The sequence below is a fragment of the Octopus sinensis genome, linkage group LG7, assembly GCF_006345805.1.
Source record: "Octopus sinensis linkage group LG7, ASM634580v1, whole genome shotgun sequence".
In the NCBI taxonomy this organism is placed as follows: domain Eukaryota; kingdom Metazoa; phylum Mollusca; class Cephalopoda; order Octopoda; family Octopodidae; genus Octopus; species Octopus sinensis.
In genome coordinates, this window is record NC_043003.1 from 79,943,395 (window position 1) to 79,958,394 (window position 15,000).

Sequence of the window (15,000 nt, forward strand, 5' to 3'; positions counted from 1 at the left end):
AACGGTAACAGGTACTTGTATAAGCAGTTTGAAATATTATGACCAAGTGAACATCAATCCTTGATCTAATCTAAACTGCTAACTCCCTAATGGAAATCGATCTCTGTAATTATCGCTGACTGGACTTACTGCTTTAACAACTATACACAAATCAAATATAAATCTATCATCGTTATCCGCTCCAGCCTCCGGCACATTCTTACCGGTTTTATAAGTAAATTATTTGCAACGAAGCAATGCATTGAGTCAATCTTTTGTTAATACTTAATATCATAAGATATCGCAGCTTGATTCAATGTTTCAGTTAAAAGAAAATTATCAATTTAGAGCTTAGAGCATTGATATAAACTATATGAAGCAATTATGCTAATGTAATAAACAGCATGAGGTTTGTTAATTAGTAATTTATTCATATTATTTGAGATCAATTTGCACCAAAACATCGGATGAAGTTTTGATAAATTGCTATGTTATACAAAATAATATATCTGAAGTTGCACAGCGTTAAGTGGTTTATAAAGGAATCATAAAATTGGGATAGTGGATGTGCTTACCGTAGTTGTTTCATTGCGTTTGTGTTGTAACTAATTGCGTTTGGTGTGGTGTACTCAGATGAACTGTGTGTTGTGGAATTTTGTTAGGATATTCCTCTCAGTACTTTGGCCGAGAATAGTATAACAGGGCAAACTTATTTTCAAAAGTGTTTCGGACAGGATCATGTTGTCTTTGTATTTTCAAATAGTCTCTGTCTGTCTGTCTGTCTGTCTGTCTGTCTGTCTGTCTGTCTGTCTGTCTTTCTATCTATCTATCTATCTATCTATCTATCTATCTATCTATCTATCTATCTATCTATCTATCTATCTATCTACCTGTTTGTCTGTCCATATATATATAATATATATATATATATATATATATATATATATATATTATATATATATATATATATATATATATATATATATAATATTCTGTTAGGACTACCGGCTACGAACCCTGCATAAGAGTAAAAAAGAGAGACAGACAGAGAGACAGAAAGAAAAGAAAATGTCCCTTGCATTTGGAAACTATGGAAATATAAAAAAAAAAATTTCATTTAATTTTTCCACAATTTAATACGTTTTACCGCTTTACTTTAATTTGAAAAACTCGCAAAGTCTGAAACCGGTACTAAAATGTTCTTCATGATAAAATTATTTTGGCATTTTGTACCTTGTCAAATTTTACTCATATATATATATATATACAGATTCTTTTACTCTTTTACTTGTTTCAGTCAATTGACTGCGGCCATGCTTTAGTCGAGCAAATCGACCCCAGGACTTATTCTTTTTTGTAAGCCCAGTACTATTCTATCGGTCTCTTTTGCCGAGCCGCTAAGTGACGGGGACGTAAACACACCAGCATCAGTTGTCAAGCAATGACACAGACACACAAACACACACATACATATATATATATATATATACATATATACGACAGGCTTCTTTCAGTTTCCGTCTACCAAATCTACTCACAAGGCATTGGTCGGCCCGGGGCTATAGCAGAAGACACTTGCCCAAGATGCCACGCAGTGGGACTGAACCCGGAACCATGTAGTTGGTTAGCAAGCTACTTACCACACAGCCACTCCTGTGCCTATATATATAAATATATATATATATAGAATAACTAAGGTGGTTAAACGCAATATAAAAAAAAAATTTTCGACTGTCACTAATAATGATTGAGAGTTCAGGGTAGCACATACATTGCTAGAAACAAGAGTCAACGACCCTTATAACCACAATAAATACGTTGACAGGAGAGATAACCGCCGTACAGCGAGCGTGGTCACCATAGTAGCAGATTAGTTTCACTTGAAATTAAAGCTCATCAGGAGTGAACACTCCATCGCTGATGGGTTAGCTGAACCCTACTTGTCAGTATATAGTATTTACCATATCAATCACTGGCTGATTCAGCAAAATGACATTGTGAACATTATAAAATAACTAAATTCGCTAGACGCAATATCGAATAAAAAATTTCGATTGTTACTAATAGTGTCCATTATGGCCACAGAAAGCAGATTGTCTATGCTATGAGTGGGGAGATAATATATGAACTGTTGATTTAAAGGAACTCCAAGACCATGTTTCTTAAAAATTTCTCCGAGCATTTTTTGAAACATTAACTGTTTCAAAACATCAACTTCATCAGATTATTTTCTTTTAAGTTCCATGCATTGTTTAAATTTAAATTTTACTAGCAATCTGTCTTTTGCATGTTTATATTCCGAAACTAACTTTCTTGTTTTATTGTAACTTAGGAGAATCAGTGAGTGTTTCCACATAAAAGGAAGAATTATCCAACGGAATGCATTTTATAAATTGTCATCCCTTTCCTACAGTTTATCATTGTCGTATTTTTTGTTAGGGAAAGGATGACGAGATCATAAGCAATGAATTGTCGCTAACCAGTACTTCAATACTTATTATAAGTTGATGTGGAATGAACTCTCAAACTTCTGTTATCGATGAGGTTTCATTAATGTACCGAACACAGTATGGACCTGTGTTAGCTAATAAAGTAGCCTTTGGTGTTGTTGTTCTTCAAGTTGGACACCTGCCTTATATGGCAGGGGGCCTTTTCTAAGAATTATTTTTTTCTGCCAGTGTTATCTCACAGTATACTAAAATGCTTCAAGGAGAGTGCAAGGAGAATCAGCCAAATAAGAAGGCGTGCTATCAAAAGGCTAGAAATAACTCCGAAAATGGTACTCAAAAGGTGAAGTGCTGAATTGGATAGTGTGCACTATGCATTATTAATACTAGCACTAATCGCGAAGCACTTAAAAAATACACTAGCCAGATCAATACTGGTTAAATATAATACATGAGAGAAAGAGAATGAGTGGGAGAGAGAGAGAGAAGAAGGGAAAAAAGAAAGAACATTGAAACTAAATCATACTGCTTAGCATAAAAGAAGAATGCTTACTTTGAATTTGATTCATAAAAAGAGAAGTACGAAAAATGCAGCGTTCGAAATGGCGGATAGAGAAAAGTATACTGATACTCGATGATGACAGCATAAAGAGCGGGACTTATTCCCCAAGTGCAGCAAATAAAATAGATAAGACATAAAAGTATACGAGTGGAAAGCATTTGCATACAACATGCATATTTTACAGCAATACCCAACCCCAAAATCGAAGCAATGCGGAGGTATAATATTTACGAAAAAAAAAAAATAAATAAAATGAACAAAGAACATACTAGCTAATTTAAAAAAAAATGAAGTGTCAAAAACGAAAATATATCAGGTGTAAAAATAGAATACTCAGAAGAAAGGTTGCGAAATTAAAATACGAGCAACGAAAGCCTAGCAAAATGTAAATAACGAAAACAAAATAAACATTAGAGCTATAAACTCTGAGAACGTAAATTACAATGATAGACATAAAACAAGCGAAACCAACGAAAGAGTCATAAAATACAAGGTCAAATCCTAGCTTTTCTACAAAGTTACTGCATAACTATAAAACCTAACAAATGGAAATATGACTAGAAGGGAATCTAGGAAAGATCTAAGAGAAGAGAGTTCTAAAGCTAAACATTTTGAATTCGACAATAATACAAATGTATTAGATCTTTTAATGGACCGACAAAGATCCCCTTCCAGATGAAAACCCAATGGTATATAGTACCAACAGCAATAAAAGAAAAAAAAAACAGCAAAAAACAAAATGCAAATCCAGCTGTATTGTAGTCTAAGTGAAAACAGACTCGAACATCAATTGCAGGATAAAAAAAATCATCATCTATGTGGCAACCACTGTCGTCACAAAAGAAGTGGATATTTTCTCAGTTCTTCGGAAATATAAACATTATTATGTTCCCAGGAAAGAAGAGGAAAATTTTAAAAAGAAAAAAAAACACGCAGTGAGAAAGATAGAAACCTAAATGTAAGGTTTATCAAACCTTAATGAAATATGAAAATAAAAATACATAAATAAATAGATATTAGAAAGTATTTCATATACTGCAGAGAAACATAACATAACAGAAAGAAAAGAACGCCGAACACCTAAAAGAATGGCGTTTGTAAACTTGTAAACAATATGTCAATGTGAAAAGCAAAAATACTTCTGTTGGCGACATACGCAGTTCTATTCCAGTATAAAATGTTTTTATTAAGAGCTTGAAAATTCAAAACAAATGGGTTTAGCAAGGAACAAGGTAAATGGATCCACACGTACAGGAGCATTTTAACATAAGTACAGCTCCCACATCACTGTGTGAAGAAAGAATATTCCGTGATGTATCCTAGACAATTCATATTATGAAAAGTACCTTAAAATTATAAACGTTTCAAACTTCTGGTTTAAATATCTAACAAGTACACATAGCAATATTTGCAAAATCGTCTAATGATCTGAGACAGCTTGAAGCAATACTGAGATAGCTCATCGATTGAAAAAAAGCCAAAAAAAAACAAAAAGCACAAGAGCATACTAATTCTCAAGACAAAGAAACAATAAATATCAACATCAATAGACCCATCATCGCTGTTTAATTTAGTAAAAAAAAACATAGTAAAACTGTTATAACTAAAGGCATTACCTGGTAATAATAATAAATAAAAATCCTTTCTAACATGGGTACAAGACTTGAAATTTCTGGGTAGAGATAAGCAGATTTCATCGACCCCAGTTCCTAATTGGTACTTATTTTATCGGCCATGAAAGGATGAAAGGCAAAAATCGATCTCGGCGGAATTTGGACTCAGAACGTGAAGAAGGGCGAAATGCCGCTAAGCATTTAGCCCGACGCACTAATGATTCGGATCTGCAAGTTCGCCGCCCTAATAATGTCAATAATAATAACGAAACATTTCCAGAAGGCACAGGAAAATAAATGATGGATGCAAATCATACTGGTGGTAATTAACACACCTATTATTGAAGAAATCGCACCAGTTGATAACAGGAAGGCTTTTAACAGTGTTCCATAATGACGAATATTATATATAAATATTAACCGTAACTGAAGCAGCTTCAAGGGTTTACATGAAGAACATCACGAGTAAAGAGCAACCATTTTTTTGCTGATACAGAGAAATAAAGGAATTATAAAATCGAAATTCAAAGATATGGGACTAAAATATTCCAAAGGATTTAGCTTGCTTCCCTTTGTTACCTGACATCTTTAATCAACGTTCTGCATTACTCTAGACTCAAATAGAAGGGCTGGCAAGAGAGCGATCAAACATTACACTGTGTAACACGATTTTTGTCCTTGGGAAGTAACTGTTATTTCCTATTTGCTTACCTTTAGAAAGTATGAAAATAAGAATGGCTAATATTTCCTTCAAACTTTGCTTTTGTTACATTTATTCAAACCCCAAAGAATCTCTCTCAACACATGCTGCTCATAATCAGAGATGCACATATTATCAGCCACCAACGGACATGTCCAAGTGGTTAAGGTCAAGCAAGTGACAAGCAAATCTATGATATTAAGCAGACTATTTGCTATAACGATAAGTAAAGTTTGAAGGGATTAGTAGTAATTTCGTTTTGATTTCTGGAGGGAAGCAAATAGGAAATGATACTGCTGACCAAAGAAAATTATAGATAAAAAGTTTGTTACACCGTATTAGCTGAACAAAGTTAAACTCAAATTGTATTGATAGCTGACAAACGACTAAAAATATTCTTGCCGGCCTTACACTTATGCAGTAGTTGAAACGATATGAATTTCTTTAATGAAAATTGCATCAAGTCACTTTGGAGAGAGGAAAATATAGGGATAAGAGAATTAGGGCAAATATGAAGTTACACACTTTTAAAATTTAATGAACTAGATATAGTAAAGAATACGCACAGCAAAATTAAAAGGATATCATATTTACATTTGCTTATGAGCCAAACGGACTTATATGTTAAAAACAAGGTAATATACACTAAAACATTATATATTTCGGCAACAAATTATAGCTATAATCTTCTAAACTGTAAGCTAATTGACTTAGCGTGGCTACTCAAGTAAATATGAAAATTAATAATTGCATTTAGAATACTTCACTCACAATGCGACACGAGTACAGGGGAGTAGGAAGGTCTTTTGCTACCAAAAACAATTATCGTAAAATCTCTACTGTAAGACTGCAAAATGATGTAGTACAGAACAGAGGAAAATCAATATAAATAACTACAAAATATGGAAATTACAAAATAATAAATAGAAAATATACGTTACTAAAGAGCTGTGAGAAGAATATAAAAGCAATAACAAAGTCTATGAAAAAGTTTTAAAAAAGCTATTGATAATTGACTTATGAAATGTCATGCTAATATATTGGCAAGAAAAGCCCCTACATAGCCAATAGCCAAGTCAGGCTGAGTAGGTCGAAGCGGATAAAAAAACCGTCTCAAGACTTGTTGTTAATTTGGGACTTAACGTTTTTTCGTAGCCAACATCATATCACCAGAAGCTACCAGAAAATTAAAAAGGTGCAGAATATATCGACGTTGAAAAGAAACAGCCAACAATTGTTTCTGGCAGCCCAGTCATACGATGAGGACACACACACACGCGCGCACACACACACACGCGCGCACACACACACACGCGCGCGCGCGCACATAGATATACACTCACACATACACACACGTGCATATTTCTTTTAGTTTAGATTATCCAGAAGTCATTTTCAAAATGGAACGAAATAAAAAGAAACATTGTCTTGTAACTGATGTAAGCGGCAACATCAAAATATATCTGAAAGAAATGGAGAATGTATTCAAATATGAAGGTCCTAATAGAGAAATATCTATAACGTTGGGTGGAAGATACAAAAAGCTGCCCTAAATAACTGGTGGCTTGGGAAATGTTTAAAATGATGCAAATTACGTGAAGTGTACATAAAAAACATACGATACATGCTACATAATTAAGTTCGGGATATTAAGTACAATTAACATTAATTAGGTAAGGATAAAGCAATATTAATTCGATCTGCATTATTTTGATTTGTATAGAAAATATAGGAAAGACAACTTTGGATATGTTTCTGCTGTGTTGTATCGCCTTTGTAATGAAGAACGTTTCATTTGAGGATGATAATGTATAAGTAATATATCATGAAAATAAGCATAGCATGGAAAAAGCACTACTAGGTTCTGCACGTATATTATTTAGAATATTCTTAGTAGATTAAAAACAAACTACAACAAAAATATACAGAAATACTGGACGTATTCAATGCACAGAGAAGCGCATGTGTATGCTTTGAGGAAAACTCTTCCTAAATATTATTCAATAGTTTCTTTTATGGGGAATTACCATTATTCGATCCAATTTGAAGCTTCTTATGCAATTCTTTATTATTAACGCAACCATAGTGATAATGAACTATCTCCTTGTTTATACAGCTGTAACAGCTTAAATTGCAATAGTCTGTACACATCAAAAAAGAGGCACAATTTTTTTTATCGTACCTCAAAGCTGGTCATGTTTTCCATGCAGTCATATTTCACCTTTATTTTATGAATATTAATTAAGTAGTGAGTGTATTGAGTATGCTGGCTCTTGTATTCTCTTTGAATATCATACCATCAGTGTTGCAATATTTTCTTTGCAATTATAAGTAACATCTATGATGTTTATTTTTATGCGTTTGTGTTTCTAGTTTAACCTCAAATCAACACTGATTGAAGTAATCTGTATCAAATGTACTCCAGCCATTACATTTCTGTAGTTTTTTTCAGCATTGTATCCTCAGACTACATTATCAAATGTATTCTTCTTATGCTTGGAGTAGTGGAATATGAATTGAGAGAAATTAGGCTGCTTTTTCCATCTGTTCTAATAACTTGATGCAGACGTCTTCGTTGGTATTTGTGGTATTTCTGATTGGTGAGTTATATTTAGCTATTTTTGATATGGCGTATCTATGCTATATCATGCTATCTGAAACCTCGTAGTATGACCATATCGTTCACACTAAATAGAGGGTTGAACCAGATTATATCATTTCAAATTTTTTGTTCGCATGTTTGTTCTTGTACGCGTTGATTTTTTTTAAAATCTACTTTATTTTTTCATGATTAAAATTGTAATGGGCAGCACAATTAAATATTATTTTGAGAGAGATCTTTCTGGCTATCGGTCATATTTGCAGAATACTCCTACCCTCCATCTTGACAAAATATCTTCGGAATTAGTACTCAAAAAAGAAAGTTATTAAATGTTCTCCTTGTTTTGTTGCCAACTATACAACGTATACAATTGATAATCAACGTTTGAGCTTCTATTGTTTCATTTCACACATTTCTACGTGGTCGCTCTTCCTAGTTTCCCATCAAATCACATTATACAATATTGTCTTAAAGCCACTCAGAAGAATGTAAACTGGATCAACAAAACCTGGAAAGTGTAAATGGTCATATGACTTTGTTCATATGCTCTCTCGATTAGAGCTGACTAGCCGCTCAACAATAAAACTATCTAATCACTTTCAAGAACAAGGACATTGGTTCTGTAAATATCCATTCTATTCTTCTCTAAGATTGTGCACCAGGCATATTCTGCTCTTATAAAAATCCCATAAATTTTCTATCTATTAGAAATCTATAGTTTGATATTTGCTAATTACATTCCAAAACTACATTTATGTACAACGGATCCTTCATGCAACTGAAAACGTTAAAAGGTTAGAATTAAATTATACTGATCAGTGGAAATAATGAGAATGGTGTTTCTTACGTCGATGAGCACTCGAAAAGGGCACGATTCCATCAATGAAAGTACATCTAACATGTTTATGGTTTTCTAGAAAATCGCAAGATACTGTAACTGAAGGAGAGAAGAAATCAACAACTTGCTAACATTGTCTACCAAACTACCCCAAAATATAAGGAACTGAAAGGTTTTATTGTTAACTTATAATACCTACACACACTCAAACACTTATGAATTCCAAAGAGAAATCCACCACCTGATTTGAAAGATTTATGCTGTTTACATCGCCTACATCTCTATAAGTAGTATCTTTTTCAATCCGGTGACATATAAAGTCGATCATAAGATGTTTCATTTATTAACTCTTAATTTTCTTACTCATATATTACTACTCTCGCATACATACATACATACATACATACATACATACATACATACATACATACATACATACATACATACATACATACATACATACATACATACATACATACATACATACATACATACGTAAATACATCTACTCACACACACTAATATATATATGTACACACACACACAGATATATAATGTATATGTAAGTATTGTAAGAAAATATTTTTTCAGTTCAAGCCAGAATCGAGACCTCTGTATTTTATTGGCTCGCCCACATAGCCTGCACGTCGTTCATAAGTGGGCAGTAATTGTTAATAAAGATAAACATCTTTCTTAAAAGGAGGAAACATTATTCGACTAAGTAGCGAAAGTGTGAAGTAGTGAAATGATTTTTGCTTGACCGCACATATAATTCAAATGTTTTGTTTCTCTTGAAAGTAAATCTCTCTGATTTAGTTTCGTGTCGACTCTAGCATCGCATTGCGTATGTAGGAACATATTTTCTGAAGAGAAAGTACTGCCCTTATTTTGTCATTACAATTGGAGATGACATTTCGAATATATTTTACAAGTCATGTCCCCTTTTTCGCAGTGGAGTCAGCTGTTGTCTGTGTGTATGTTCAAACTGTTTTCTATGTGACATCTGTGCCTACAAAGAATATTATTAAAGACTTGAAATTTAAGTTTCTTTCCATAAAGTCATGACACAATGTTCCTTGTCTTCGCTTGAAGATACATCCACGTAAAAATCTCGAGATTTTTAGATATTTGTATATATATGATAGCAGTTACCACGACCGTCGTGTAGTATTGCCTTTGCAAGAGTTCTCTGTTTTATCTTGAGGTTGCTTTCTCGACGTTTGTTCAAAGATAGAATACATTTCACAATGGATGTTACACTCTATTTAATTCCAAATCAGAACGAATGAGTGTAATATCTGAATCTATTCTGAAGGGTATTTTGGGCCAATTCGACTGTTTTATCATACTAATTGTTGATTCCGTATACTACGGAATAGTCTACACTATTTACAGTGTTTATTTTTAACACAATTTCCAGAGTTTAGGAATCTATATATCGTGATACATAACTTCAATTCTTCAAACTTTCAGATAGTCTATTTATAAATTTGTTCATGCTAAGCCCCTTGTTGGAAGCTGCAAATTTGTCAATTCTGTAAAGTCGTATACTATAAGTCGAGTATCAATTTGTTTTTCGATGTATATAATTCGTATAATTCGACTTCTACTCTTTCATAGATACCCATAGATACATCGGAAATTTCACTTTCGTTTCGTTGTAACCCAAAAGAATTTCCTGTAAGATAACACCAGCTTCCTTCAGTTCGTTATAATATTGATATAAGTGTTTGTTATCAGTGTATGTTTTTCCGGGTTCCATGATTTTCAGGAAAAGAATCCCTGAACTAGATATCTAAATTTGTATCATGTCGAATTAGGTGATTAGGAAGAAGAAGTCATTGAAATGAAAGCATAATAAACGTCAGTGAAAACACGAGAAGAAAAAAGAAAGAAGACTTTACATAAGGCAACAAAAACTGGTGATAACAAAAAAATTATTCAAAGCGACAATTGCATTACTCTTCAAGAAAATTATGAAGGAAATCAAGAGAACGTAATCGAACTGAGGTTCACCGTTATCCTAAAATTAATCAAACAATTTGTAGACAAAATTATTTATATGTTGTATCACATACTTTCTGTAGGCGTTAGAATGACTCAAAAGAGATTAGTTCAGAAAAGAATCAACATACAAAAGCCATTATTAGGCGAAGTTAAAACTAAGATACAACATCCATGTACAAGTTTGTAACACCAAATGCCTAAAATATGTTTACTGGTGTATTTGGTTGCTCTTGTATACAATTGGAGAGACGGTTAAAGGAACAAAGCTAGAGTGTCGTAACTCATCCTAGCCAATAATTTTTCATGGTTTCTCTTTTTTTAACTAACTTGTTTCAGCACTGTTTTCTCGTATTTATTGGTGAATGTTTTATATGGAAAATGCTAATGCATTTCTACTTTGAGAAACTGATAAAATGAACTTATTCACATGGGTTCTGCTTTCTCTCCTCTCCCCCACCTCTCTCTCTCGATATATATATATATATATATATAATATATATATATATATATATATATAATATATATATATATATATATATGTGTGGTGTGTGTGTGTGTGTGTGTGTGTGTGTGTGTGTGATGAACTTCTGGAAAGTTTTACAATTTTTACAGTTCCCATGATAGCTTGGATCTGTAGTCTTCAAATCAGCTCCCATCTTTCTGTTTTGGTTAAGCTGGATTTCTCAAGATTGGCACTTAGGCAGTGTTGTATGTTTTTATATATGTATGTATAGCTATTACCATTTCTACTTTTCTCAATTTTTAATATAGTGCCAATTTGACGATGCACACATGAGCATCTCTTCCTTAAAAGTCTTTATCGGTGTGTTAAGATCTTTGCATTCCAAACACATGGTTTTGTCCTCAATCCCTCTGTACGACATTTTAGGGAATGCATTGTGTTCTTGAGCAAGACACTTTATTTCACACTGCTCCAGTCCACTCTGTTGACCAAAGTTTCGTGAGTGGATTTGATTGATGGAAACTGAAAGAAACCCATCATATATGTATCTGTGTCTGCATGTATGCATGTGTATGTGTCTGTGTTCCCTTGATATCCTGTGATAGTTGTAAAATGATTGTCTCTGTCTTACAGGTGACACATCTATATACGCACATACCCGCACATACGCACACATCCACACACGCGCACAAAAAATCAATATACAGCTCTATATACGCACAGGAAAAATGCAGCGTGGAAGGTGGAATACCGAAAAAAGAATATATATATGAATAATAAACTTATAAAACAATATCTCTATAAATATGTAAAAAATATATGCATAAAAATATAAATATATATAAACATATATAAGTAAAAAGTATATAGAGATATAAAGCATTTATCTCGTTATACTTTTTACTTATATTTCTTATATATTTTTATATATATTTATATTTTATATAACATATTTTTTACATATTTATAGAGATATTGTTTTATAGGTTTATTGCTCACATATATATATTTTTTACATATATTTTTTTCGGTATTCTACCTTCCACACTGCATTTTCCCTGTGCGTATATAGACGTGTATATGGATTTTTTGTGCGCGTGTGTGTGAGTATGTGCGTATATAGATGTGTTTGTGTGTGTGCATGCATGTGAGTATGTGCGTATATAGACGTTTATGTTAACTTTTTTGTGCGCGTGCGTATGTTTGTGCGTATATAGGCCTATGTGGGTATGCGCGTATATAAATGTGAGTCTGTGTGTGCATACGGTTATGTGCGTATATAGACGTGTTTTACTTTTATTGTTTATTTTTTATACTTCTTTTCACATTTTTCTGTATTGTTGCCCTTAGCCTTGTTTTTTTGTGCATGTGCGTTTATAGATGAGTGTATGAACCCTTTTGGTGCGCGTGCATGTGTGAGATTGTATATGGTGTGGGTGAGAATGTGTGTGTTTCAAGTGAGGGTGGATGAGTATATAATTTTAGGCGCATGAATGTGGGTGTGCGGTAGCGCATATGTGTAGGTATGGACATGCGGGCTTACGCGAATAATATGAGCATTTTTATCCCATTACTTTTACTCCCCCCACTTAGCGGTCATTCAAATAGCTGTTTTGTCCTAATAACGGTCAATCATATAGTAATTTCCCTTTGTTTAACGGTCATTTTCATAACATTTTTTCTGATGGCCGGATAACTGAAGAGATGGTGGCGTGGATTTCCACCCCGACATCCGAATCTCGGAGTTTATCATGGCTACCGAATAACTGTCTCAAATTACGTTTACAGATATGTATGTATATGCATATATATATATATATATATATATATATATATATATATATATATATATATATATATATATATATATAATATAATATTAAATTAGAGATAAAACCACTATTAGGCAAATCAACCAGTGAAAAACATAAGCCAATACATAAAATTAATTTAAAATATAAAAGTTAAAAATAAAAAAATATTTAAATAATTTAAACTTATAAATCTTATATATATATATACAAATATATATATATATATATATATGTATGTGTATTTTATATTTATATATTATTTAATTAATTAATTAATTAATTAATTAATTTTTTATTTATTTGTTTATTTTTTTTAATAAATATCAAAAGTATTAAAAGTTTAATAAAAGATAAAGAGTAAAACACTACGATCGTTTCATGGCTGTACCAATTCGAAAAACAATAAATTAAATTCAATTAATAATTCGAGTTATGGTTACAGTCAATCTTCAGGTTAATTGAAATATTATAAAAATAATCAGAAATATTTAAACAATATTTTAAAGATATAAATAATATAATAATTTTACTTATAATAAACTCTATTATCAAACTAGAAACTTAAAACTTAACAATTATGATTATATCAAAATCGATTATAATGTTAAATATTAATTTTAATTTATAAAGTAAGAAACCCTCCAATAATATAATATCGGTAATAGTCTATATCTAATTACATAAATATTTTTAAAAAATGACTATTATATATAAATTATCAATGAAAATATATAAACGTATATAAAAATTATAATTAAGATCTAAAATAATCTCTATAAATAAATATATATGCACATATAATAAAGACTTAATAAATTAATTTTTCATATTTAAAGATGAAATAGCTAATTTCAAAAATACAAACAAACAAACTTAAACTAACTTTCGGAAATCTTATTTAAAATACTTATAGAAATAATCAATTCGTAGTTATATAGTATCGAATAAATACTATAAATATAATTACCAATGGGAATAACTAGCGAATATCAATTTAAAAAGACAATAACTAAGTTATGCTATTAAGTTAGACATGGCCTGTACCAATCTTTAGTCAAAACATATCTAAGTTTATCAAAGTTTATTTAATTTTAATTATAAGGAATTTAAAACTACAATTAATAATATTAATACATGTATATACAAAAGCCTAAATTTAGACACCTCGTATACTTGCTATCAAACAACAAATCTATCGCTAAGTAATATCTTACGAATAAACTTAAATTTAATATCTAATAATATAGAAAATTACGATAATTAGATAATTACATAAACAACGATATTTACATAAGGAAAATATTATTACACAAAAGACTTATAAAATATTCAAATTTACAATTTAAAGATCTTAAATATAAATAAATACTTATCTTAGCGAGGTTTTGTAGTGAACTAAAATTTTGAATCGGAAAACGTCTTCACAGCGTTTATAAGAATACTCGTGGAATTACGTTATTAGCAAAAAAAGAATAAATTGTTGAAGAATTCATTAAGCGTGAGGAATAAATTCGCTTTATCAATGAAGATTGTGAATGGGAACATTAATGGTTTATCAGTGTAAATAGAATGAAGTCACAAATAAAGAATATAATCACTCTATACTATAAGATTTATTAATAAAATAACTATGATAAATGATACTTAATACAAAATAAATTAAATAATTTAAATGATTGGGATCGCCTTAAAGCCTTGAAACTTTACTCCCTCCAGCGTCGCCGTGAGCGGTACATCATTTGTACGATGTGGAAAATATACCGCCAACTTTGCCCAAACGACCTAAACATTAGCTTCAAGGTTCATCCAAGACTTGGACCACGGGCTATACGTCCCCTACCCAATTCAAGATCACAACATACATGTACACTGCAACATAATTTCTTTTCCTCAACAGGCCCTGCCCTATTTAACATTGTCCCGAGGGAGATCAAAGAGGAAAAGGATCCCATCAACTTTAAACAGAGTCTGGATA

The 15,000-nt window shown here is 31.7% G+C and overlaps 1 long non-coding RNA gene across 1 annotated transcript in view; it reads right to left on the reverse strand.

The window, feature by feature from the left end:
* Positions 1–9,909, reverse strand: part of LOC118764116 — a 16,578-nt gene extending 6,669 nt beyond the window's left edge. Inside the window, exons 1-2 of the long non-coding RNA XR_004999907.1 lie at positions 9,897–9,909; positions 5,023–5,027 (exon numbers count right to left, since the gene is read on the reverse strand). This is a non-coding gene — a long non-coding RNA (uncharacterized LOC118764116). The remainder of the gene's footprint in view (positions 1–5,022; positions 5,028–9,896) is intronic.
* Positions 9,910–15,000: the final 5,091 nt, after the last annotated feature.